This window comes from Tiliqua scincoides, chromosome 3 (genome assembly GCF_035046505.1).
Source record: "Tiliqua scincoides isolate rTilSci1 chromosome 3, rTilSci1.hap2, whole genome shotgun sequence".
Lineage (NCBI taxonomy): Eukaryota > Metazoa > Chordata > Lepidosauria > Squamata > Scincidae > Tiliqua > Tiliqua scincoides.
In genome coordinates this window covers 240,073,903-240,097,260 of record NC_089823.1, presented here as the reverse complement: position 1 = coordinate 240,097,260, position 23,358 = coordinate 240,073,903, and the positions used below count along the sequence as shown (strand labels likewise).

At 50.2% G+C, this 23,358-nt stretch overlaps 1 protein-coding gene and 1 pseudogene across 1 annotated transcript in view; both read left to right on the top strand.

Moving 5' to 3' along the window:
* Positions 1-23,358, top strand: part of P3H2 (prolyl 3-hydroxylase 2) — a 98,280-nt gene that overhangs the window by 8,258 nt on the left and 66,664 nt on the right. The window lies entirely within an intron of this gene.
* Positions 9,292-9,408, top strand: LOC136646386 (5S ribosomal RNA; annotated as a pseudogene).

The following is a 23,358-nucleotide window of genomic DNA, read 5'->3' as shown; positions in this document are numbered from 1 at the left end:
TGGTGGCAGGAGAAGATTCTCGCGCCAGCAGGGGTTGTGTATCAGTGTCAGCCCTGCCCATAAATCTCTCCCAACCCCCATGTTACTTGCCCGCTTGCTCACACAAGCTGCTCTCTAGGCATTTGGGGCACAAAACTGTCCTGAAAGGATGTGATGCGGGGGGGGGGGAGCTGTCTTCCACTTTGCAATATTTTTCTGCTTGTCCTCCTATAGATGACCCTTCCTCAACACAGGCAAACAGACAGGTGGCTGCTTACAAGCCCGTATGGTTGGCTATTGCAGTACAAGTAGTGCTCAGGGCAACTGGGACACGATTTCCCCCACTGGGATGATTTCCCATTCCTTTGCCTGCCTCTCCAGGGCTTTCAGAGCCGGTGCCTGCGAGCTAAAAGAGGCACTCCTTTAAGTCTTGCTTCCACCACCAAGCAACTGCAGTAGCCCTAGGCGAGCAACCATTGGCTGTTGGCCTCTTTGTCTTCCCCACCTGCAGTGCAGGGACAATAATGTTGCTGATCTGCCTCAAGATAGTAACAGTAATGTGTGGAACTGAGGGTGGGAGGAGAGGGAGGGAGGGAGGGAGGGGGCTCCCTCTCTGCCCACATTGAGGCAAGCACTGAGTCATGCTGGTGGTTGTTCGGTGAGTTAGTCCCTGGTCATCTTCTTAGTGATTTTGAGGTTTTATTTCTCTGTGAACCACTATTAATACAGTTTTCCACAGAAAAGAGGAATGGAAATCTTGTGGCCTGGGATGGAAGCTCATTTCCAGCCACACCTGACCTCTTTTGCGGTGGTCCAGCCCTGTGATGTGGGCAGCTGATGCCACCCAGTCAGCTTGGACATCTCAGGGATGAAGTGGATCCTCGTTGGCAGTCTGTGGCATTGTGCACAAAACTCCAAGAGATCTTTTGAAACTGTGGAGTATCTTCCCTTTCATGTAACGTTTGAAAGTGGAGTTTCCATTTCTCTGCAAGGGAAGCTTTGGGGGGAAAGGTTTAGCACACCTCCATGTTGGGAGGAAGAACAGGAGCACTCCCTTGCCTCTCAGACCTGTGCCGAACATGTGGAGGCCAGTGAGTGGCAGGGCTAGGCAACTTGTGCCCATTCACCCCCCTCACATGCAGGCTGGTCAATTCTGACGGAAGCTATTTCTGGAGGTTTCTTCTCCAGCGTGATATAACGTTGGAAGTTCCTGGAGGGCCTGTTAGAAGCTCCATGACTGCTCTCAGGAGTTACCTGACAATTCTTGCAGCTTCCTGGAGACTCCAGAGCTGTCTTGGAGGGTTGGCAACTCTACACACACTTTTAGGTGTACTGCCTGCAGAAGATGGCTTTGCTGCACCCCTAGGGACTTGGGTGGTTGTGTGGACAGCCCCAGTGTACATGTGCCTCCGCTTGAGTGTTGCCTGACAGCCACCTCCCATTCGCTCCAGGGACACTTGTGGGGGAATGTGGGGTGGGGGGGGGGCTGCTAAAATAAGCGAACCCAGTCAGAGTGTCGCATTTCAAGGCAGGCTGAAGTACTAACATGACTTATCTTAAAAAGGAAGCTCTGTACCTGTGTGTGTGTGTGTGTGTGTGTGTGTGTAATCACAATTGTTAGGGTAATTTGTGGGAAGTGCTTTTTTGCTGTCCCTGTGATTCCAAAGCAGAAGTTATGCTGGGTGTATTAAGGAAAACTGTGGAATACTTGCAGTAGTAATAAAGAATTTGCGCTATTTATGGGCATCTAGTTTTTGTGCAGCTATGCTCAGAAAAGTTCGTGGCAGTGGTTCTTGGAGGCCCTCTCCACAAAACTGTCATTTGGAATCCTCAATCTTTGAAAACCAGGCCTTGTGCAGGGTGGTAAAAGTTCAGATGAGATGAAGATCAACCTCCAGGGACCCCCGATGACTCACTGGACAGTCTGTAGCCGAATGCATGCAGTATCTCAGAGCTCAGCCTTGTGATTCAGCCAGGCAGCTCCGCTCTGACATGAGAATGCCCCAGAAATCTGGAGATGGTGGCACTTCTAAATAGCGCTGAGTTCTGCTGTTGTCTCTGCAACACCTCGTCATCTGGAATCCAAGAACTGGTGTGTGATGTTTCTGAGGAATTTTGTGCTCTGCCGTCTTCAGCACCTCTGGCTGTAGAACCCTTTGCAACATGGACGAGTGTGACCCGCCCAGATACAGCAGAATTCCCTGGTCTGCAACCTCCAACTGGTGGGGCTGGGGGGTAGGAGTTGATTCAGCTGCTGCCCAAAGTAGCCACCAGCCAAGAGGGAATGCAAGCAAGGAGGTGTGCACAGATTTTGGGGGATGAAGGATGGGAGGGTTTGGGTGTGGCTCCATGCATGCAGGAGGAATTATTCCTCCCTCCCCCACAAGTAAGATTAAAAAACCCTGCAGTGGATGCGCATCAAAGGTTTCTGATTCTGCCACAGAATAATTACAGCACTTAAAATAGCTGCTCTCTCCTCCCCACACCCCCTTGCTACGCCCAACTCATGGAATTGCTTTTTTTCTTCCTCCGCAAAGGGACGCCAGCCCCACACCCTGGCTGGCAAGGGTGGCCACAGCTGGCAGCAGTGGAAGTGTTTCTTTCTTTGAAATGTCCTGGGGTGTGTGTGGGGGGAGGGGGAAGAGGCATCAGTCTGAAGGGACCTTGTGCAGGACTGGCTTTTAAGCCAAGTGTTTCCATTCCGCTTCCAAAGCCTGCACTGGCTCTCTTTGCTTTGTGGTTCTGCTTGTGGCATATGCAAGCCTTTTGCAGAAGCCAGTCTGTGCTTTGCCTTCCCTGATCCGACACTTATCTCTAATGGGGGGAGCACAAGTCAGGCAGGGCTTCCCAGGGAGCTGGCATGAAGACCTCCTGCATTATGTGCTTGACGGGACATGGGCCAGTCAGCCACCTCTGAATGTGGGGCAGACACAGGCAGGAAAAGTGCTCACGTCAGCTGTTAGGCGGTGTGGCTGACTGAACAAGGTGTAAACACCTGGCAGGGGGGCCTTGGTGGAGGAAAGTCGTGCTGAGGCACCTTCAGGAGCAGCAGTGCAGCCGAGGGGTGCTGGAGGGGAAAGGGCAGTGTCTGAAGACTGGCAGAGAAAATCTCACCTGCAGTTCCCTGTATCTTTCAAGAAGATGCAGGGAAAACTCCCATGGAATGCTTGGAGAGCTGCTGCTGGTGAAATAGGCGGCACCGGACTGGGTGGCTCAAGGATCTGCCTCAGGGTCGGGCAGAGGCTTCATGTGTCCAAGAAGGCTTGAACAAGCGGGGGCCTTGCCAGCCAAACACCAGCAGTGTGTGCTGTGAACACCCATCGCAACAGTCTTCCCTGCCCTCTCTTCTGCTGCTTTTCCTCCTGCTGCTGCGACGGTTGCCCGCTTTCTTCTGGCCCTGTTGCTGCGCCTTTAACAACCTCCCGACATGCTTGGAAGTGAGTGGGTGCCGTTTTCCTGGCAGTGAGTGGAAATGAGGAGGAAGGCTCTTCATTGTGGGAGCTGCGAAGGTCACAGGAGCCTGGCAAGGTAAGAGTTGGCCACCCTGGCTGCTCCCCACTTGTACTTCATTGTGAAGCCATCTTCTGTTTAGCCAGACCCTGCACTCCAGCAGGCCTGGTTCTTGGGCAGGGTGTCACTTGGCAGTCTGGGAAACACATCCTCCCAGAAGGGCACTGAACCCCAAGGCTTTTTATTAAAAAATCAAACCCACCGTAGCACCTGGAGTGTGAAGACATGTGACAGTTCTCTGAGTTACCCGTGAACATGGAGCATGCAGCCTCCAAATCTAGCTAGTTTCTCAGCAGTCTAAACAAAAAAGCAATTAATATGGGGGGGAAAGGGCAGGTAGTATAAACACAAGCAAGCTGATGTAAAATGTCTGAGCTTGGCTAGGAGGCATAAATAAAAGTTTTCACCAAATGGATGCAGTAACCATTAACACCCTGAGGATGGAGCTTGAACATTGCTCAGATTCATCCTATTGGAAGTACCACCAGAAGTAACTGGTGATGATGAAATCAGCAGTTACTTCCTTATTGGGAGGCCAGACATGTTGTCAGAAGCATTGATAACAGGGTCAGGATGTATGGGAGCACACTAAAAGCGCACACTGGAATTTTGTCCACTGAACTGAGCTCCCACCACAGTTCGTCATGTTGTGTTCCTGGTCTTGCTGCCAGTTGGCAGGAGTTTGGAGGCCCCATGAGTACCACTGGACACCAACTCAGGTACCACTGGTGCTACAAGTACCACTGGCTGAGAAACTCTGAGCTAAATGATTCCTAGCTTAAGCTACCTACATTGCTCAAGGAAGCCCCAGCCCTTGCACTTGTGGGTGCTCTTTGGGGGTCATTCAGGCAACTGGCGGAGAATAACCCTCTTTTTCTGTAGACTGGCAAAATTATAACTTGGGTGTAATGATGTCATCATCTTATCTGATTACAGGAATGCAACTCGCCTGGTTACTCCAGCCCACCCTGTTACTTTGCTAGGCAAATTTGGCTCCCCTCAGTCCTGGAGCCATTCCTGACAGGCAGAGAAGCCAAACCCACAAATCGCACATGTTGGGGGAATAGTAGCATTTCTGGACAAAGGCTGCTTGCAAGGTGATGCTTCAGCTGATTTTTAGACTGGTGACATTCAGATGCCTGCTCAGGCATTCTGGAGAGTTAAACGTGTCCAAAAGTGCTGCAGCTTTCACTGCAGGGGTGTCGCTAGATGCATGGGCTTTCCAAAACTAGGGAGCCACACTATTAAGATGATTGTTCTCAAACTTGTCAGCTAGTTGTTAAAGTGTGTCTCAAAATGTAATTTTGAAATAGAAAGTTGTAAGATTCACCATTTCCTGGCCATACAGACATATGCATATCATTTCAGATGTTACTCCGAAGCATGGCATTGTGTGTGTGAGCCTCAAATGTGTTTACCCCCCTCCCCTCCCTCTTTTTCTCACTCCCTCTGGTTCTCTCCCAAATTCCTGTTTCTCAGTGAAGCATCATTTGCCAAACTAGACTGGCTGCCGTTTGTGCCAACCAGGACGGCAAACTGCGTTCAAATTGGGGAAAGAAAACGCCAAAATAGGAAAGGAAGAAGTGTGTGTTCTGCTTTGAAAAGGAAGAGATCGGAAGGAGAGTCGGCCCGTCTGCTCTGGGCGCCTTTCCTCTGACCCCAGCACCCGTTGTCAAGGGAAGGAAGCAGGGCTTTGTTGTGCAGTTACTGAGGTGAAGCAAAACCTTCTGAACATGATGCTTGGCTTCAGATGCAGACACTGAAGTCTCCGCCAGACTTGGGCTTTCTGACTTTCGTGCCCCACTGTGCTCTGCCTATCCTTGGTACGCTGTTTTGGAGCCCAGGACTGAATACTTGAGAAGCATGAAGCATTAGCTCCCAGCATGAAGGGCTGCCTGCTGCCCCAGCCAGGCAGGCTGGTAACACAGAAGTGCTGGTGATGTGGGGCTGGCAGCCTGTCTGGGAGCCCTGAACCTCCCAGAGACACAGAAACCCCTTGGTAGTATTTGAAAGGCTTGGGCCTCTGGGCCTGCTGCATCTGCAGAGGGCACAGCATCTGTGCAGGTGGTGACTTCTCAGTAGGAGGTGAGGCTGCCTTTGGGTGCGCTCCAGAACCTTTGACCCAGCACCAGCCTGTCTCTGGCAGTGGCTGGCTTGGGGTGACTTTTGGTGCTGCTTCTCAGTATGTCTGTGCTTGTCTCTTTGTGGACAGGCCCCAGAACTGCCCAAGGAACATGAAGCCCAGCACGTAGCACAAGGGCTGATGGGGATCTCCCATGAATTGCTGTGTGGGTGGAGGAGTTTCCACTGTGCTCGCGCTGTCTTCGTTCTGTTCCATCCTGTCATTGCCCTGGAGTCTGAGGCAAGACTAGGGTCTCATTCTTACTGTCTGGGTTGCACCCCAGATGATGGAATGCTTCTCCATATAGAACGATTCCCTACATGTAGAAGACTAGCAAATCAAAATGATTTTAGCCTAGCTGTGTTTCTGTGTGCAGGAATTTGGGGAGAATTACAGAGAAGCATTCAGTTAAGAGAGCCTCAACCTGCCACTTGGAGTGGACAGCTCAAACCCAGGTCAGCTGCTCAGTGACCACTGAGCCCAGCAGTGGGAACTTTCTGGCTTCTGCATCATCCTTTGGTCTGACCAACTACCAGCTTCAGCCCTTGCCAAAACTTGCAACTCTAGCAACCGTTCATATCCATTTTGCAGTTCCTGATTTCCCACCCGACACCCAACATCTGATCAAGCAGTACCACATAGGTTGCCTCTGAATCTGCGTGGACAGGCTGCCTTGAAAAGTACTGCAGCAGCTTCTAGGCCAGGCATGACATTATGTGTGAAGAATATGCGTGTGTGAACCTGCTGAAGCCAGCTCTTTCAAGGGAAATGAACGGGTCCCTGCTTTTCCAGTGATTTTTAAGTCCTCAGTACACTTGTGCACTGGATCTACTGCTTTTCTTTTGTGTCTTCAGTTCCTGTTGTTTCCTGTTTTTATTTTAGTGTGTTTTGTTGTTATCCACTGGGGTTGTTTAACAGGAAAGGTGGGATATCCATCCTCAATTCAACCCACACAAAATGAAGAACCAATCTGCATCCTTGGCCTGGGACCCAAGCACTGTTTACCTCCATGTGAACTCATCCTTCTGTGGCCCTACTCTTGGAGGCAAGTTAGATGCTTACCAGAGACAGGGCCCTCTCCTTCATGTCACCCTGGCTGTGGAGTGTGACGTCTTCCCAATCACATTCAGGCGGTATCTTCACATAACACCAGAACCAGGGGACATCCACTAAAATTGAGTGTTGGGAGAGTCAGAACAGACAAAAGAAAATATTTCTTTACTCAGCGTGTGGTCGGTCTGTGCAACTCCTTGTCACAGGATGTGGTGCTGGCATCTAGCCTGGATGCCTTTAAAAGGGGATTGGACAAGTTTCTGGAGGAAAAATGCATTCCGGGTTACAAGCCATGCTGCGTATGTGCAACCTCCTGATTTTAGAAATGGGCTATGTCAGATGCAGGGGAGGGCACCAGGATGCAGGTCTCTTGTTATCAGTTGTGCTCCCTGGGGCATTTGGTGGGCCACTGTGAGATACAGGAAGCTGGACTAGATGGGCCTATGGCCTGATCCAGTGGGGCTGTTCTTATGTTCTTATGTACTTCATTGTCTTTTAGGTGTGTGTGGGGGTGGGGGGTGGGGAACAATTTGTTTTAATAATAATAATAATAAAACTTTATTTTTATCCCGCCCTTCTCCCAAAAAGGGACCCAGGGCGGCTAACATATAAAACAGATTAAAACATAATTTCACAAACAGATAACATATTTAAAAACACATTAGCAGAACCCATAAAAACAGTAGTCAGAAGAGTCAGAGTAAAAGAGCATAAAACAGCAGTTCTTAGAGGAATCGGGCCTGTAAAAAAGCAACTAAAAGATATATAAAAGATGTTAAAAAGGCCATAACGTCAGAAGGCTTGGTTAAACAACAAGGTCTTCAGGCCTCGCCGAAAGGTCTAGAGGGAGGGAGCCATTCTCAAGTCAAGGGGAAGGGAGTTCCACAACGTTGGTGCCACTACTGAGAAGGCCCTATTTCTTGCCGCCGCCCCACGTACCTCCTTAGGCGGCGGCACTTGTAAAAAGGCCTTCTCTGATGACCTGAGAGGACGAGCCGAATTGTACGGGAGTAGGCGATCTCTAAGATAACCTGGCCCAGAGCAGTATAGGGCTTTAAAGGTCAAAACCAGCACCTTGAATTGGGCCCGGAAACGAATGGGCAGCCAATGTAGCCCCCAGAGAAGCGGGCTGACAGAGTCAAACCGCCTAGCTCCAGTGACCACACGGGCCGCCGCATTCTGCACTAATTGCAGTTTCGGAACCGTCTTCAGGGGCAGCCCCACATAAAGCGCGTTACAATAATCTAACCTCGATGTCACCGTAGCATGGATCACCATGACCAGGTCTGCACGATCTGCAGGTTTTCCCAGACTGTTGGCAGTGCAGTACTCAATTCTGGGCTGCTGGGATTCTTTCTATCTTGATGCTGATTCTTTGATGTGATCCTGTTTCTTGTCATCATTAGAGGAAGGTGCAGTGCTCAAGGGCAGAGCATGTGTGGGGAATACAGGCAGCCCCAGGTTCTGCATTCCCAGCAAGGGATGGAAAAGACAGAAGCCCTGGAGCACCACTGCCCATTAGTGCGGACAAGACTAAGGGTGCAATCCTAACCCCTTATGTCAGCACTGACATAAGGGCAATGCAGCTCCAAGGTAAGAGAACAAATTCTCTTACTTTGAGGAGGCCTCTGTGAGTGACACCCAACTGCAGGATGCCGCACATGTCCCATTGGCACTGCTATGCCAGTGCTGGAAAGCACTGACATAAGGGGTTAGGATTGCGCCCTTACCCAAGGGGCAGGCTTGGTGAAAGCAGCTTGTTATATTCTATCATGCCATTGACTTGATTGTGTGTGTAAGTCATGTGGAGACTGGAAATAAATACAGATTACACCCATGTCAGGCCAGGGCTTGGGAATAAGAAGTTGCCAGAGAAGCTTCCCTGGAGCTGGACAGTGAATGACCCTCCTCTGGGGACACGTTTCTGCACAGGCTTTGGTTATTCTGCAAAACACACACTGGAAAATAACTGCCTCACAGTGCAAGGTTATTCGTGGACTTGTTTTTAAAACTGTGCGCCCTGCTATCGTAATCAGCAGGCTTCTCTTTTCCACGGCTATTTCCAGACCTTTCTGTCCTGATTTGCAAATGTGCTTCATAAAAGCCCTTTGAAGTGTTCTTGGATCAGAAAAAATGCATTAAAACTCGGTCCCAAATGACCATTTTGGCTAATTCCTAGCCAAGCAAGCAAAGCCATTTGTTGTTCCCAATGTATACAAGCTGTACGCATGGCAGCTGCTCAGTGAACTTGAAATGAGAGCCTTCAGATAAAGAATAAGTGCTTTCCAAATTTCAGGCTCTTCTTTGCTTACATTCCTCCAAGAGCTATCAATCATCTTTGATCCCAAATAAACTTAGAGACTGCCAGTGACTCTTCTTAACCCAGGAGTTCCTAAAACTCCACCCCCCCCCCCAAAAAAAAACACCTTACCCTCTTTTCTGTTGTGTATGAAGCATGTGGATGTGAGGGGTTCACTTGGTTTGGGACTGAGGTGGTCTGCTGGAGGAGTGAAACCTTGAGGACTAGAAACTTGAAACCATGAGGACTTGAAACCATGAGGACTAGACATGTGCTTCTCCCCTTCGCATCTTGATGATAATTTGGTCTTTTCAGGATTTAAATAGAATCAAACGGTTGTTACCCTGCGCATGCTCGATCTTGTATGATCTCGGAAGCTAAGCAGGGTCAGGCCTGGTTAGTACTTGGATGGGAGACCGCCTGGGAATACCGGGTGCTGTAGGCTTATACCTTGATCTCGGAAGCTAAGCAGGGTCAGGCCTGGTTAGTACTTGGATGGGAGACCGCCTGGGAATAACGGGTGCTGTAGGCTTATACCATGATCTCGGAAGCTAAGCAGGGTCAGGCCTGGTTAGTACTTGGATGGGAGACTGCCTGGGAATACCGGGTGCTGTAGGCTTATACCTTGATCTCGGAAGCTAAGCAGGGTCAGGCCTGGTTAGTACTTGGATGGGAGACTGCCTGGGAATACCGGGTGCTGTAGGCTTATACCTTGATCTCGGAAGCTAAGCAGGGTCAGGCCTGGTTAGTACTTGGATGGGAGTCTGCCTGGGAATACCGGGTGCTGTAGGCGTATACCATAATCTTTCGAGACTGAAGGTTGCCAACCAAACGGTTGTGGAAAGGGGCATCCTATGGGCCAGGCATCTGCTTGACTTGGACTGCTTACTTAGAAGCTACTTACTTGGACTAGGTGGCTTAGATGACCTTCCAACTCTATGATTCTATCATTCTATAATTAACATTGATTTGTATGAGGCAAATAGTTTTGCCAGACACGGGGTGTCCCAGGTGCAGGGTGGTTCACACCTATGGGCACATTCAGGCTCAAATGATTGCCTGGGCAGAGTCAGAGTGGCTGTGTTTGCACTCAGTTCCTAGAGGCACCTGCAGGTGTGGTGAAGAAAGACCCCTCTCTGAAACCCTGGAGAGCTGCAACCGCAATGAACCAGGTGGACTGAAGGTCTGTCTGTACAGATGGCAGCAGCATCTCTTCACTGTCACTTCTTGTGCTCACCTGCTCAGGCTGTCCCTATTTTCTGGTCGTATCCCTGATAACTCCCTGTCTCCCTTTTGCCCCTAATTTTGCTTATAGGAAATGCCTGATGAAAATGTGGTTGGTGTGAGTGGTTATTCTGCTGGGCACAATTCTCCATCACCCTTTCTGAGCAGAGCGTTATCTCAAGTAAACAGGGCTGGACTTAGGGGCAGATGAGACACGCCAGACACACTGGGTTGGCAAGCAAGTCCTTTTTATGTTTGGAAAAATGTTGGAGGATGTCCTGCTGCGTGGAGAGAGCAGGAGGTAGCACAAAGTGACCTCACATTGAAAAACCCTGGTCCGTGGAGGCTCTTCTGTTACAAGCACGTTTGGACTGGATTTTAAAAGGGGCAGCAGGATGTTCCCTCCCCCTCCAGAGACACAACAAAACTGGCTTTTCTTGGATGACACAAGACGCCAACGGATTGGTCTCCACTTTCTTCTCCAGGCAGCCTGGTGGCCAGCTTAGGGGGTCCCTGAGCTCTCGGTTTTCCTCCTGGAATGCTTGATCTTCAGTTTGTGGTTTTGCTGCTTTGGAAGGAGAGTTTCTTTCTTTTGGAACAGAAACAAAGCCCTGCTAGATTGGGTCATGGGGGGGGGGCTCATCTAGTCCAGCACCCACCACCACCCTTAAGAAGGTCTGCTCAGCACAGGGATCTGCTCTGCGTCTTCATGAAGTCCAGTGCAGAGAGTGCATTCACTTTCTCTGCAATGCCATACCCTCTTTAAGATTCCCTTTTCCTCCCTTGCAGTACTGAAACGCGGGGTCACACAGTTTTCAAACCTGCAAACTTGGCAGCATCGCTATGAACCTTTTTTCAGAGAATCTTGGCTGAGGCTTAGCAGGAGGCAAATGTAGATGTTGGCCCAGGGGTGTCTGTTGAAATCTTTTCAGCCATCCTCTTTCCCAAGGGCTGCCTGAGAGACAGATTGGCCGCCAGCCTATCCCCACATACTTGAAAGCCCCATAGACTTAAAGGGGGCTTACTTCAGAGTAGACATGCATTGGCTTAGGCCCTAAGTAGCTCGTGTTGCATTAAGGCTGCAAACCTATCCACATTTTTCTGCGGGTAGACCTCATTGGTTATGATGGGACTTAGTTCTGAGTAGACGTGCATAGATTGGGCTCTAAGGCTGCAAATTTACCTGGGGTAAGCCATATTGAACCCAGAGGGACTAAATTCTGAGCCAACCAGGATTCTTAACGATGCAGTCCTACATGTTTACTCCTAAGTAAGTCTGATTGAGCTCAGTGAGACTTATTCCCAGATAAGTACATATAGGATAGCAGTGTAATATACCTTTTTATGGGAGAGATAATCCCATTTTTTAGTTTTTATACATTTGTTTTGTACTATCACAACCCACTCTAATGAAGTATAGTGGGTTGAAATGAAGTATAATTTTCAAGGGAGGAATAAATGGCAGAAGACAGAAACACTCTTCATGAGTGTTAATGAGTGTTGATGAGTGTTACTGATTAAGCATACTGAGTCTCTAGTTAACATAAGAACTAACATAAGAAGAGCCCCAACTGGATCAGGCCAAAGGCCCATCTAGTTCCAGCTTCCTGTATCTTACAGTGGCCCACCAAATGCTTCAGGGAGCACACAGGAGAAGACTCAACTTCCATCCTGGTGCCCTCCCCTGCATCCAGCAATTGGAGGTAGTCTTCCTCAAAAACCAGGAGCTTGCACTCACCTACCATGACTTGTAACCTGTGATGAATTTTTCCTCCAGAAATTTGTCCAAGGCGTTTGTTCTTTATGGTTCTCTGTGGAAGGTAGAATGTGCCAAGAAGATTAAATGAGCTTAAACATCCCTTGCAAACATTTTTAAAAAGCATTTGTGATCTTGATTAGAATTAAATATCTTGTCTGATCTGTAGTATCAAATGGTATCCTCCATCTTCTCTTCTTATTTTCAGGTGGGTGTGCCCTTCCTTGATTTTGCTTATTTCTCCTGTTTGTAGACTGCTTGTACTTAATACATGTTAAAAATGTTGTTTAAATGCTAAGAATAAACAACTAAAAGCACACCTGTACCATTATGCAGGTGAAAAAAGTGTGCACTGCACTTGTACAATAACTGGTGATGTGCATAGAGAATAGGATTACATGAGAGTAGATTAAATTCCTGCTGCCAGTCCTTTTGTCCAACTAATTCTAAACACTTTTGTGCTGCTGCTGTAAGACTGATCCACCAGTAAAGCAGAAGAAAGAAACCCCATGCTGCTTTTAGGATTAGGGAGCTGCTGTTGCTCTCCCCCAAAATTCAGAACCCAGCGCTCAATTGTAGAATCAAGGCAAGCTGCAGTTGCTGATTCCACAGATGGCAGGAATCCCCTGGCTGTCTATCCAAGCAAGAGCAAGATGGGCCCAGGCTGACATGAGTCAACAGGCTCTTGCCTTGCAGTATGGGAGTAAACAACTCCATAAAAGAGGGTGTTTTTGCAGCCTTCTCTTGGCGGGGCAGGCAGTGGATTCAGGAGAAGGTGGAGGGTGTAGGTACTGTTGAAATAAAGAGCAAAGAAGCCTCTGGGTGAGCTACAGTTGGATGCCTGAGGCTGTGCCTTTGGGGCATGATTAGAGGTTGCCAGGTTGGAGGTGAATGGATAAATTGGTAGTCATCCATAAATTGCTTCCATCTTAAAGCCATAGAAACCGTTTAAAAATGCAGTTGGATATAGCAGTCTGTCCGAAGCGCCAGTGATAAGTCAAGAGATAGACAGCAAGTCCTGTCTTGAAGTTGCTGATAGGTTCTTGGAAAATACAACTTTAGAGGGAAATGACTTATAACGAAACCAGTTTTACTGCTGGCTAATTGATATATGTAAACAAGAGCCAAGTTCCTACAGCATGTTTCTGGTCACAAAACCTCACCAAGCTTCTAAATAAAGACCCAAAACAGTTCTAATATTAAACAGTGAAATAAATGTTTCCAGGCCAGATGAAACCCATGCAGACATGTGGAGAATGTGCAAACTCCACACAGACAGTGGCCAGAGCCAGGAATTGATGTTTTTCTCATCAACTTTATAATGAAATGACTTTAAGTAGGGACTTGCTGTTCATTGAACTGACAACATGTCTCCACCACACCGCTGGCTGCGGCAGATCTTGCTTGATGTGCACAGCTGCCCAGAGGCAGGCGGGCACTCCATTCTGGGCTACAGGAAATTGTCACTTTTCCAGCTCCAATGCAGTGGGGCTGCTTCACCTCTGAAATGTGTGTGCATTTTATTCTGCAGTGTGTGGGGCAGTAATTGCTTGCAGCCCTCAAGATATTTTTGTTGTGCAGGGAAATTTCAGTTTGGCAGGCTTCGCAGAGCAGTTACAGCCAGGCTGTTGCGCATTAGCGTGCAACCAGTTTTTCTCATCAATAAGCCGTGTTTGTGTTTCATTTGCCCTCCGTGACTGCTCAGAGATCCAGGATGCTGTTATCGGCTTGGCTTATAAAAAGGAATGCTCTTCTTGACAACTGCAAGAGGTCTGGCGACTTGTGGTGATGAGGAGGGAATGCAGGTTGGCAGGGCACTTGCACAGCAGCAGTGCCAGCCAGCAGGAAGTTGGAGGAGCATAGCTCTCTCTCTCTCTTGAAATCCACTGCGCTGAGAACTGTCATCAGCAGTTCATCAGAGTGGACAGGCCCCCAAAGGGTCATGTAGCCTCGCAGCTCTCAACCCTCAAACAAGATCTGGGGACCCTCAAGCCTTTCTGCCTGAACACTCCTTGGGGAACCTTCCTCCACAGTTGGGTTTAGCAGAAGATGGCCCATGGTTGAGTGCAGGCTTTGTATGCAGGAGATCCCAGGATCTGGGCAAGACTTTGCCTGAGAACCTGGAGAGCAGCTGTCACCAGTCAGGGAAGGCAGTGCTGAGCAAGGTGGACCCAGAGGCTGCAGCTTTGCATGGGGGGCTCCACAGTAGAAGGCCAGGACTTGTCCCAGGTCCTGGACGCTATCTCCGGTGACGTCTGGTGACGTCTAGTAAAACGGATGTCACACGACAGGGCTGGCAAGGCCTTCAGCTGCCTGGGACCCTGCAGAGCTGCTGTCAATCGGAGCTGACAAGACTGGGAGAGGTGGGCCAGTGGTCTGTGCCAGGAGCAAGCTTTCTCTGTCCATCTGGGAGCTCAGCCTGTGGCTTCTCAGCTCCATGTGTCGAATCCTCAGAGTCTTCTTCAGTCTCTGTGATTGGCAGCAAATAGGAAATCTGTGGCTTGGCTGGGACTGGTGTTGCTCAACAGGAGAAGCCTGATCTTGCGGCTTGCTTGTCCAGAGCTGCCCTTGCTGCTGACCTCACTCCGGCTTCCACTTCAAGCCAGGAACCAGCCCTTGGCTGAGCCCCCAGGTGTAGTTTTGTGATCAGCTACTGTGGACCTGTTATGGCCTTGAGGCCCTGTGAATGGCCTGATTGTCCTTTGCCTGAGCTACATCCTTTGCAGGCTTCCTGTGTGGAGGCTTCATGCAGTACACATATACGTGAAGAGTGAGGGCTGGCCGGCAATGCGTCTGCAGTGTGCTTGCGCACCTCTTCAAGCAGTTGGGAATGCAGCCTTAAAGTCTCTTGATGTCATGGAGAACCTCTGCCTGGGATGGGGGCAGCAGATAAAGACTACTGAGGTTCTCCTCTGTTTAGCTGCTGATACAGTAAATGAACTATTTTTCCCCAAACTGGAAAATATAGTAGCCAGGCCCGTGCTGAAATTTGGAACTATAATGGGGCCTGAATGCCTCTCTCAGAAGCCTCTGAGTCCACCCCTGCTGCCCCCTTCTAGTCTTCTTAAGCTTACCTGCTGGTGGTCACAGCAACAGGGGGGCCTCTCTGCAGGGTCTCTGTTACTTTGTGGTACCTGAATAGGCCGTGACACCAGGCAGTTTGGGCTGTGTTGCTTCCGGAGTCTCTGATGTACCTGGTGCTGCAGAAGCTCCACGTCCCGGGTTCCCTGGTGCTTTGGACTCTGCTGGTTCTGTTTCAGATGCCAGGGCGTCAGGAGCTCCTCCTCAGGCTAGCTCCAGGTAAGGCTGGGCCTCAGTCACAGAGAGCATGGCTGTGTCGGAACTGGGCCAAGGACCTCTGGGAGCCCTGAGCCTCCTTCTTCATGTGTCATTCTGTCCAAAGGCTCAATTTTTCAATTTCTGGTTTAGTAATGGAAGGAGTGTTAGGTTTGGGGTGAATTTTATTTCCCTCTTTCCCTCAAAAACACTCATCCGATGTGTGACATTTTCTAGAAACAAAACTTCCCACAAAACTGGGTAATTATTAGGGTGGAATATATATATATTTCTCTAGTTTCTGAAGCCTGCCATGTAGCTGCTGCAGATTAGCGTGAGATTTGATTAAACCGAATTTTCAAGGGAGCCAGCTATGCCCTCTGGCATCGGGGCAAAAAAAATAAAATAAAAAAGAAGTGCTTCCCCCTCAGAAGCACTAACGGTTTTGGCCAAAACCGGAAGTGCTTTTTGAAGACCTCTGGCAGACCTTGTAAAGCCTTCTGAGGCTCAGGGAGGCTGCACACAGCCTCCCCGGGTCTCAGAAAGGCACCCCCTGACATCCCACAGTGCCTCTCCACCCCCCTTAGCTATGCCACTTAGGGAAGCAGGATATTTATTCAAAGACTCTTTCCCCACCTCTGTTTTGCCTCACTTGTTTTAAAATGAATTACTGCCCAATCCTGAACGTGTGCCCCGGCTTACTGCTGGGCCAGCGCCAGTGGTAGCCCAACGCTGACCGGTGCTGGGCTAGCGCCAGGCGGCCGCCACAGCTCCACTGCTTGCACGGACCGCTGAGCAGCAGAGAGGTAAGCGAGGGCGGGGGGGAGGCGGGGGGGGAGGCATTCCAGGGAGGTGGGAGTTGAGGAGAGGGTGGGGAGGAGGCGTTCCAGGGGGAGGGAGAAGGGAGGCGGAACCGGTGGAGCTTTGCTGCACCAGATCCAAAGCCTCTGTGTCGGGCTCGCTGCCTTACATGGAAGCTCTTGATGCACCACCGACCTTTTGGTTGGTGGTGAGTCGAGTAGCCCCATTGTGAGACTACTGGCTTTACCTGGGAGAAGGGGATGAAAGTCCCCTTCTCCCAAGGAGCCACTGGCAGAGTGCACGGGATGAGGCTGCACCCCCATGCCCCGGGCAGCTCATGAGTGAGCTGCCTATCAGCAGCAATGAAAAACTTGTCTGAAGAACTGAACTAGTCATCATGGTGGAACAGGGGGCTTAATCGCATGTCTGCGCCAGTCCTGTGCAGTGTGTACCTGCTTTTGCAATGCAAGGTGTGTGGGGATGAGGAGAGCAGAAACCCCCCCCCCATTCCCTTCTCTTGGCTCCCAACCTCCAATGCCTCAACGTGACTTACATCAGTGCCTGATCAGAGTGGGATGGAGAACCAAGCAGGGCAAGGTCAGGCGGGGCTGGGTGCAGCTTTGCTCACCTGCGTGCCCCCTTTGAAGTTAAATTGATGCAGACACACATGCACCATCACGTCTGCTCTGGCCCTGAATCACACCAGCACAGCCATGCTGCACGGAAGTGTAGAGAAAGCGAGGAGGTGATGTTGGTAGCTACAGAGGAGCACCCGAGATGAACCGTCAGAAGAAAAAAGGCTGTCGGTTGAAGAAGGGGGTCTGGGCAAGGCCAGCTCACACCATTCCCTGTTTCTCTGGCCCAGAATCTTCCACTTGCAAGCCGAGCTCTGCGTGGAAGTCATGTTTCTTCCTTGGCAAGGGAGGCTGAGTTGGCTCTTCATCTATTTAGCGTTGCGTGCGGAGGGGCCTGGTTCTGTCCCTGGCAGCCTCTCTAGTTTTCTCAAACTGCAGGATGTCCCCAGGTGTTAGTTCCACACCTGCTGGTTCCAGTGGCTTGTTGACGATTTTCCAGGACGGGTTGAGCAGAGCTGCAATCAGGGTTTATGTCTGTGGACCCAGCCTGTCCCACATCAGAGTCCCCCTCTCCCTGCTTTTGGTGACATCACTGCCTGCGTGCCATGCAAAGGCTGTTCCTGCAGTCTCCTACATCCATGTTTAAAAATCCTCTGATGAAGTGTCCTGGCTCGGAGAAGCCCCAGGCACGGTTCCCACTGACCTCATGTACATGCAATTGTTCCAAATACTGTACAACCAGGGATCATAAAGGTTGCTGTCCAACCCACGACCCTTGCAAAGCACAACCAGCGTGGATGATGGCAAGGACTGAGATGGCTCGGAGCCGATCAGCTGCAAGATGTCATGGAAGCAGGTGGCTGTGTTAACCCCTCCAGCTGGAGAGAGAGGCGACCTTGTGGGGACCACTCAGGATTACAACCAGTCCCCAGAAGGGGGAATCATTTCCGTAGCCAGCAATTGTCTCTCTCCGCCATCTCAGCCGAAGCGGCCCTGATTGGAGGGCGCAGAGGGGTGGTGTCTAGTTTCATGGCTTCACAGGATGTGAGAGTCCTCCTCCAGCAGGTCTAATCCTGTAAAGTGGCTCTTGCCTTCTTCATCAGCTTGCCCTGGTGGGGGGAGCAGTGAGCTGGGAGAGTGGCTCTTCCCTTGTGCTCTTCCCAGGGCATCTGCCTCACCACTGAGGGAAAACAGGTTGCCACTTTTGTTTGATCCAGCAGGGCTCTCCTTCCAGGGTTTCCAGCCTCAGAGAGTGGTAAAGGAGATTAAAGTGGGGTGCTGACCCCAACTACACTGCCCTGAACTCCTTGAAGGAAGAACGAGCAGTGAAGAACGAGCATGCTCCTTGAAGGAAGCATATGTGAGCAGTAAAAAGAAGCAGGCCCCCAAACTTAGGCCCAGACAAGATTTCTTGGCGGGGGGGGGGGGTCAGTCTTCCAGAGATGCATTTTGAAAGTGCTCCTGGCAGAGTCCTAGCGTGCTTTGAAAACTCCCAAGTGGAAAACCTGGTGGGAGAGGAGCAGGTTAAGGGCCTGATACAGAGCCTGGTGTGCTGGCTTATCGTTGGGTGTGCACTGTCACAAATGTGCCATAAAGCACATTTGCAGGCCTTACGCAGGCCCAGCGCCGGAGCTAACCCAGTGCAAGCCCAGTCTGGGCCAGCTCCGGTGCTGGGCTCATGTTCTGCCGCCCAGCACTCGCCTGGACCTCTGGGCGGTGGAGAGTGGCAGTGTGGGCGGAGCTGGGGAGGAGGCGTGGTGGGGGATGGAGTGGGGCAGGCTGGGGAAGAGACTGGCAGAGCTCAGATCCACCGGATCCTGAGCCCTGAGCTGGGCCTCATGACACAACACAGGACTCCCTTGATTCTGTGCCAGCTCAAGACCTGCTGCAGAATCGAGTAGCCCCATTGCGGGTCTCCTTCCTTTTCTGGATGGAGAGGACAAAAGTTCCCTTTCCCTGAGGAGTTGCCACGGGCTGCCCTGCACAAGGAGCCGCAGCAGCTTTGCATGCCGGGCAGTTCAGGATTGGGCTGCCTGCCCTTTAGTGCACTTCTGACTGCCCAAGTGTGAATCCAGTCCCGATGCAGCAAGAAAGGAACTTGGTCTTCAGAAATTGCTGAGTGCTCATTTCTGGAAGCCAGGCTTGAGTGAGGCGTCTCAGTTGCAGAGAGGGCTTCTGATGTTCGCTGGCACTCAGTACCTGCAGTAAAGGCCGCTTCCTCAGAACCAAGTCCTGGGGGTTCCCGTAGCAGCATTCATTGTACAAAGTCACACAACTTTTTCTTTGAAGGGACTGTTTACTTGGGACAGGCAGAAGGGAGGTTGGGATCTTCAGGTAGATCTCCGGTGATGTGCAGTAAGCAAAAGTTTTCAGCTCCCAGCCAAGTAACAATTAGCAAATCAAGTTGCACAGTTTTAAAAAAAGATGATCTGCCCTGGCTGACCTTGTGCTGCTTGCTTCTCTCTTGGCCTCAGTGTTCCTCATCTGTAGAATAGGAGCACTGCATTGCTAGACAGCCATTTGCCTGATCTTAGTACGGCTCTGCTGCCAAGTTTTAGAGGTTTGTGTTAGAATTCCTGATCTGCAACAACTCAGACATAAAAGCCACAAGCCTTTTCCACTTCCTCTTACTGTTCAGCCCCTTGCTTCTGGTTTCTTTCTCCATATGTGGGCATGCACACACCTACTTACTGAGAATTACACTTTGAGCATTGGTTGAGTGGGCTGCAATCCACACACACTTATCCTAAAATCATACTGTTGGCAACCTTCAGTCTCAAGAGACTCTGGTATCGCGCTCTGAATGGTGGTTCTGAAACAGTGTATAGTGTGGCTGAAAAGGCCAATTCGGGAGTGACAATCCCTTCCACACCGGGAGCAAGTGCAGTCTGTCCCTGGTCTGTCTCCCTGGCTATGGGCCTTCCTTCTTTGCCTCTTTGCCTCAGACTGTTGGCCAAGTGTCTCTTCAAACTGGGAGAGGCCATGCTGCACAGCCTGCCTCCAAGCGGGCCGCTCAGAGGCCAGGGATTCCCACCTGTTGAGGTCCACTCCTAAGGCCTTCAGATCCCTCTTGCAGATGTCCTTGTACGCAGCTGTGGTCTACCTGTAGGGCGCTTTCCTTGCACGAGTTCTCCATAGAGGAGATCCTTTGGGATCCGGCCATCATCCATTCTCACGACATGACCGAGCCAACGCAGGCGTCTCTGTTTCAGCAGTGCATACATGCTAAGGATTTCAGCTCGTTCCAGGACTGTGTTGTTAGGATCTTTGTCCTACCAGGTGATGCCGAGGATACGCCGGAGGCAGCGCATGTGGAAAGTGTTCAGTTTCCTCTCCTGTTGTGAGCGAAAAGTCCATGGCTCGCTGCAGTACAGAAGTGTACTCAGGATGCAAGTGTACTCAGGATCTTGGTATGTTCATTCAGCTTCTTGTTGGACCAGACTCTCTTTGTGAGTCTGGAAAACGTGGTAGCTGCTTTACCAATGCGTTTGTTTAGCTCGGTATCAAGAGAAAGAGTGTCGGAGATCATTGAGCCAAGGTACACAAAGTCATGGACAACCTCCAGTTCATGTGCAGAGATTGTAATGCAATGAGGTGAGTCCACATCCTGAACCATGACCTGTGTTTTCTTCAGGCTGATTGTCAGTCCAAAATCTTGAGAGGCCTTGCTAAAACGATCCATGAGCTGCTGGAGATCTTTGGCAGAGTGGGTAGTGACAGCTGCATCGTCGGCAAAGTCATGCAGACATTTCAGCTGGACTTTGGACTTGGCTCTCAGTCTGGAGAGGTTGAAGAGCTTTCTTTCTGGTCTGGTCCGGAGATAAATGCCTTCTGTTGCAGTTCCAAAGGCATGCTTCAGCAGGACGGTGAAGAAAATCCCAAACAAGGTTGGCGCAAGAACACAGCTCTGCTTCACTCTGCTTCGGATGTCAAAGGGGTCTGATGTGGAGCCATCAAAGACAACAGTGCCCTTCATGTCCTTGTGGAAGGATCTGATGATGCTGAGGAGCCTGGATGGACATCCAGTCTTGGGGAGAATCTTGAAGAGGCCGTCCCTGCTGACCAGGTCGAAAGCCTTCGTGAGATCTATGAAGGCTATAAAGAGTGGCCAAGATCCAGGTCTACAGAGCTTGCGTCCTGAGTACACTTCTGTACTGCAGCGAGTCATGGACTCTTCGCTCACAACAGGAGAGGAAACTGAGCGCTTTCCACATGCGCTGCCTCCGACACATCCTCGGCATCACCTGGCAGGACAAAGTTCCAAACAACACAGTCCTGGAACGTGCTGGAATCCCTAGCATGTATTCACTGCTGAAACAGAGACGCCTGCGTTGGCTTGGTCATGTCGTGAGAATGGATGATGGCCGGATCCCAAAGGATCTCCTCTATGGAGAACTCGTGCAAGGAAAGCGCCCTACAGGTAGACCACAGCTGCGATACAAGGACATCTGCAAGAGGGATCTGAAGGCCTTAGGGATGGACCTCAACAAGTGGGAAACCCTGGCCTCTGAGCGGCCCGCTTGGAGGCAGGCTGTGCAGCATGGCCTTTCCCAGTTTGAAGAGACACTTTGCCAACAGTCTGAGGCAAAGAGGCAAAGAAGGAAGGCCCATAGCCAGGGAGACAGACCAGGGACAGACTGCACTTGCTCCCGGTGTGGAAGGGATTGTCACTCCCGGATTGGCCTTTTCAGCCACACTAGACGCTGTGCCAGAACCACCTTTCAGAGCGCGATACCATAGTCTTTCGAGACTGAAGGTTGCCAATACAATAAAGAGTGGCTGTCGTTGTTCCCTGCATTTCTCCTGCAGTTGTCTAAGGGAGAATACCATATCAGTGGTGGACCTGTTGGCTCGGAAACCGCACTGCAATTCTGGATAAACGCTCTCTGCAAGTGCCTGGAGCATCTTTAGTGCAACTCAGGCAAACAGCTTTCCTACAACGCTAAGGAGAGAGATGCCCTGGTAGTTGTTGCAGAAGCACCTGGAAAAGACAGCATCCTTGCTGAAGTCCTAAAGTGCTGCAAAGAGATCATCGTCACTGAGCTGCATGAAATCTTCTGTCTCTGCTGGAGAGAAGGTGAAGTACCTCAAGACATGAGGGATGCAAACATCATTACGCTGTACCCTAAAATCAAATTGGTTAGTTTTCAAGGTGCCAAAGGATTCTTTGTTATTTTGATGTAGATTGTGCTTATCTACACAGTGAAGGGCCCAGGAAGTGCACAAGGCAGTTGGCTGTGCCCTGGACTGGGGCACCTTCTTTATGAGGAAAGGCTACAGCGTTTAGGCCTTTTCAGCCTAGAAAATAGGCGCCTGAGGGGGGACATGATTGAGACGTACAAAATTATGGACGGGAAGGATAAAGTGGATAGAGAGATGCTCTTTTCCCTCTCACATAACACCAGAACCAGGGTGTTGGGAGAGTTAGGACAGACAAAAGAAAATATTTCTTTACTCAGTGTGTAGTTAATCTATGGAACTCTTTGCCACAGGATGTGGTGATGGCATCGGGCCTGGATGCATTTAAAAGGGGATTGGACAAATTTTTGGAGGAAAAATCCATCACGGGTTACAAGCCATGGTGTGTATATGCAAGCTCCTGATTTTAGAAATGGGCTACGTCAGAATGCCAGATGCAAGGGAGGGCACCAGGATGAGGTCTCTTGTTATCTGGTGTGCTTCCTGGGGCATTTGGTGGGCCACTGTGAGATACAGGAAACTGGACTAGATGGGTCTACGGCCTGATCCAGCGGGGCTGTTCTTATGTTGTTATGACCCTCCCCCTCTCTGAGTCTCTACTTTGTGCCCCAGGGCCCAAGGAAGAAGCACAGCAGGTCCAGCTGCTGGGCATATGTCCTTCCTTGGTGGACACAGTCATCAGTTTTGACAGGCAGACTCGTGGGGCTCTTCTGATCTCAATCCCAGAGTCTCCCTTGTTTCTGTCTGCTTGATCAGAAAGGCAGGGATGGAATACTAAGTGGGGAGGGGTGTTCCTCATTGACATTTCGAATCCTTTCCCTCTTAGTGGAGAACATTTGAAGAAACACTATTACTGAACCAGATCATCTGTCTTGCTCTGTATTGATTGCAGCTCTCCAAGATCCCAGGCAAGAGTCTCTACCTAGGTGTTAGATAAGAGCCCTGAAATTTTTTTTTTTTGGGGGGGGGAGGCAGCAGTTCAGGGAGCCCTGAATTTTATTGGGGGGGGGGAAGCAGTCAAGATGCCAGTGGGAGGAGCGCTGCACTGGAAGCATTTTGAGATCCACAGCTGGACTTGACAACAGATGTATGGTTTGGTCCACCCCATTCAACATGACCTGTAGGGAGATTGTATGCAGACATAAATGGAGGAGGTTGTGGTCAAAACCGTGACTGTCTGGAAGCAAACTGTTCCTGATCATTCTCTCCAGCAAAGGCTCACATGCCACACTAAAAGGACTTCCAGTTCTTCTGCGGAAAGCCCAGCACTCTGTGTTGCTAGAATGCACATCTGTTTGCAAGTGTCTCTTGTTGCCTTCCTTTTCCATGGGATGGTATCCGTGCTTGCAGCACCCGTGACACCAGAAGGACTCAGCATTTTCTTTTATCTCATCCAGAAAACTTTCAGAGGTTGAGAAGAACATCCAGAAATTGTGTGTTGGGAGATTTAGGACAGACAAAAGAAAATATTTATTTACTCGGCATATTATTAGTCTGTGGAACTCCCTGCCACAGGAAGTGGTGATGGCGTCTGGCTTGGACGCCTTTAAGAGGGGATTAGACA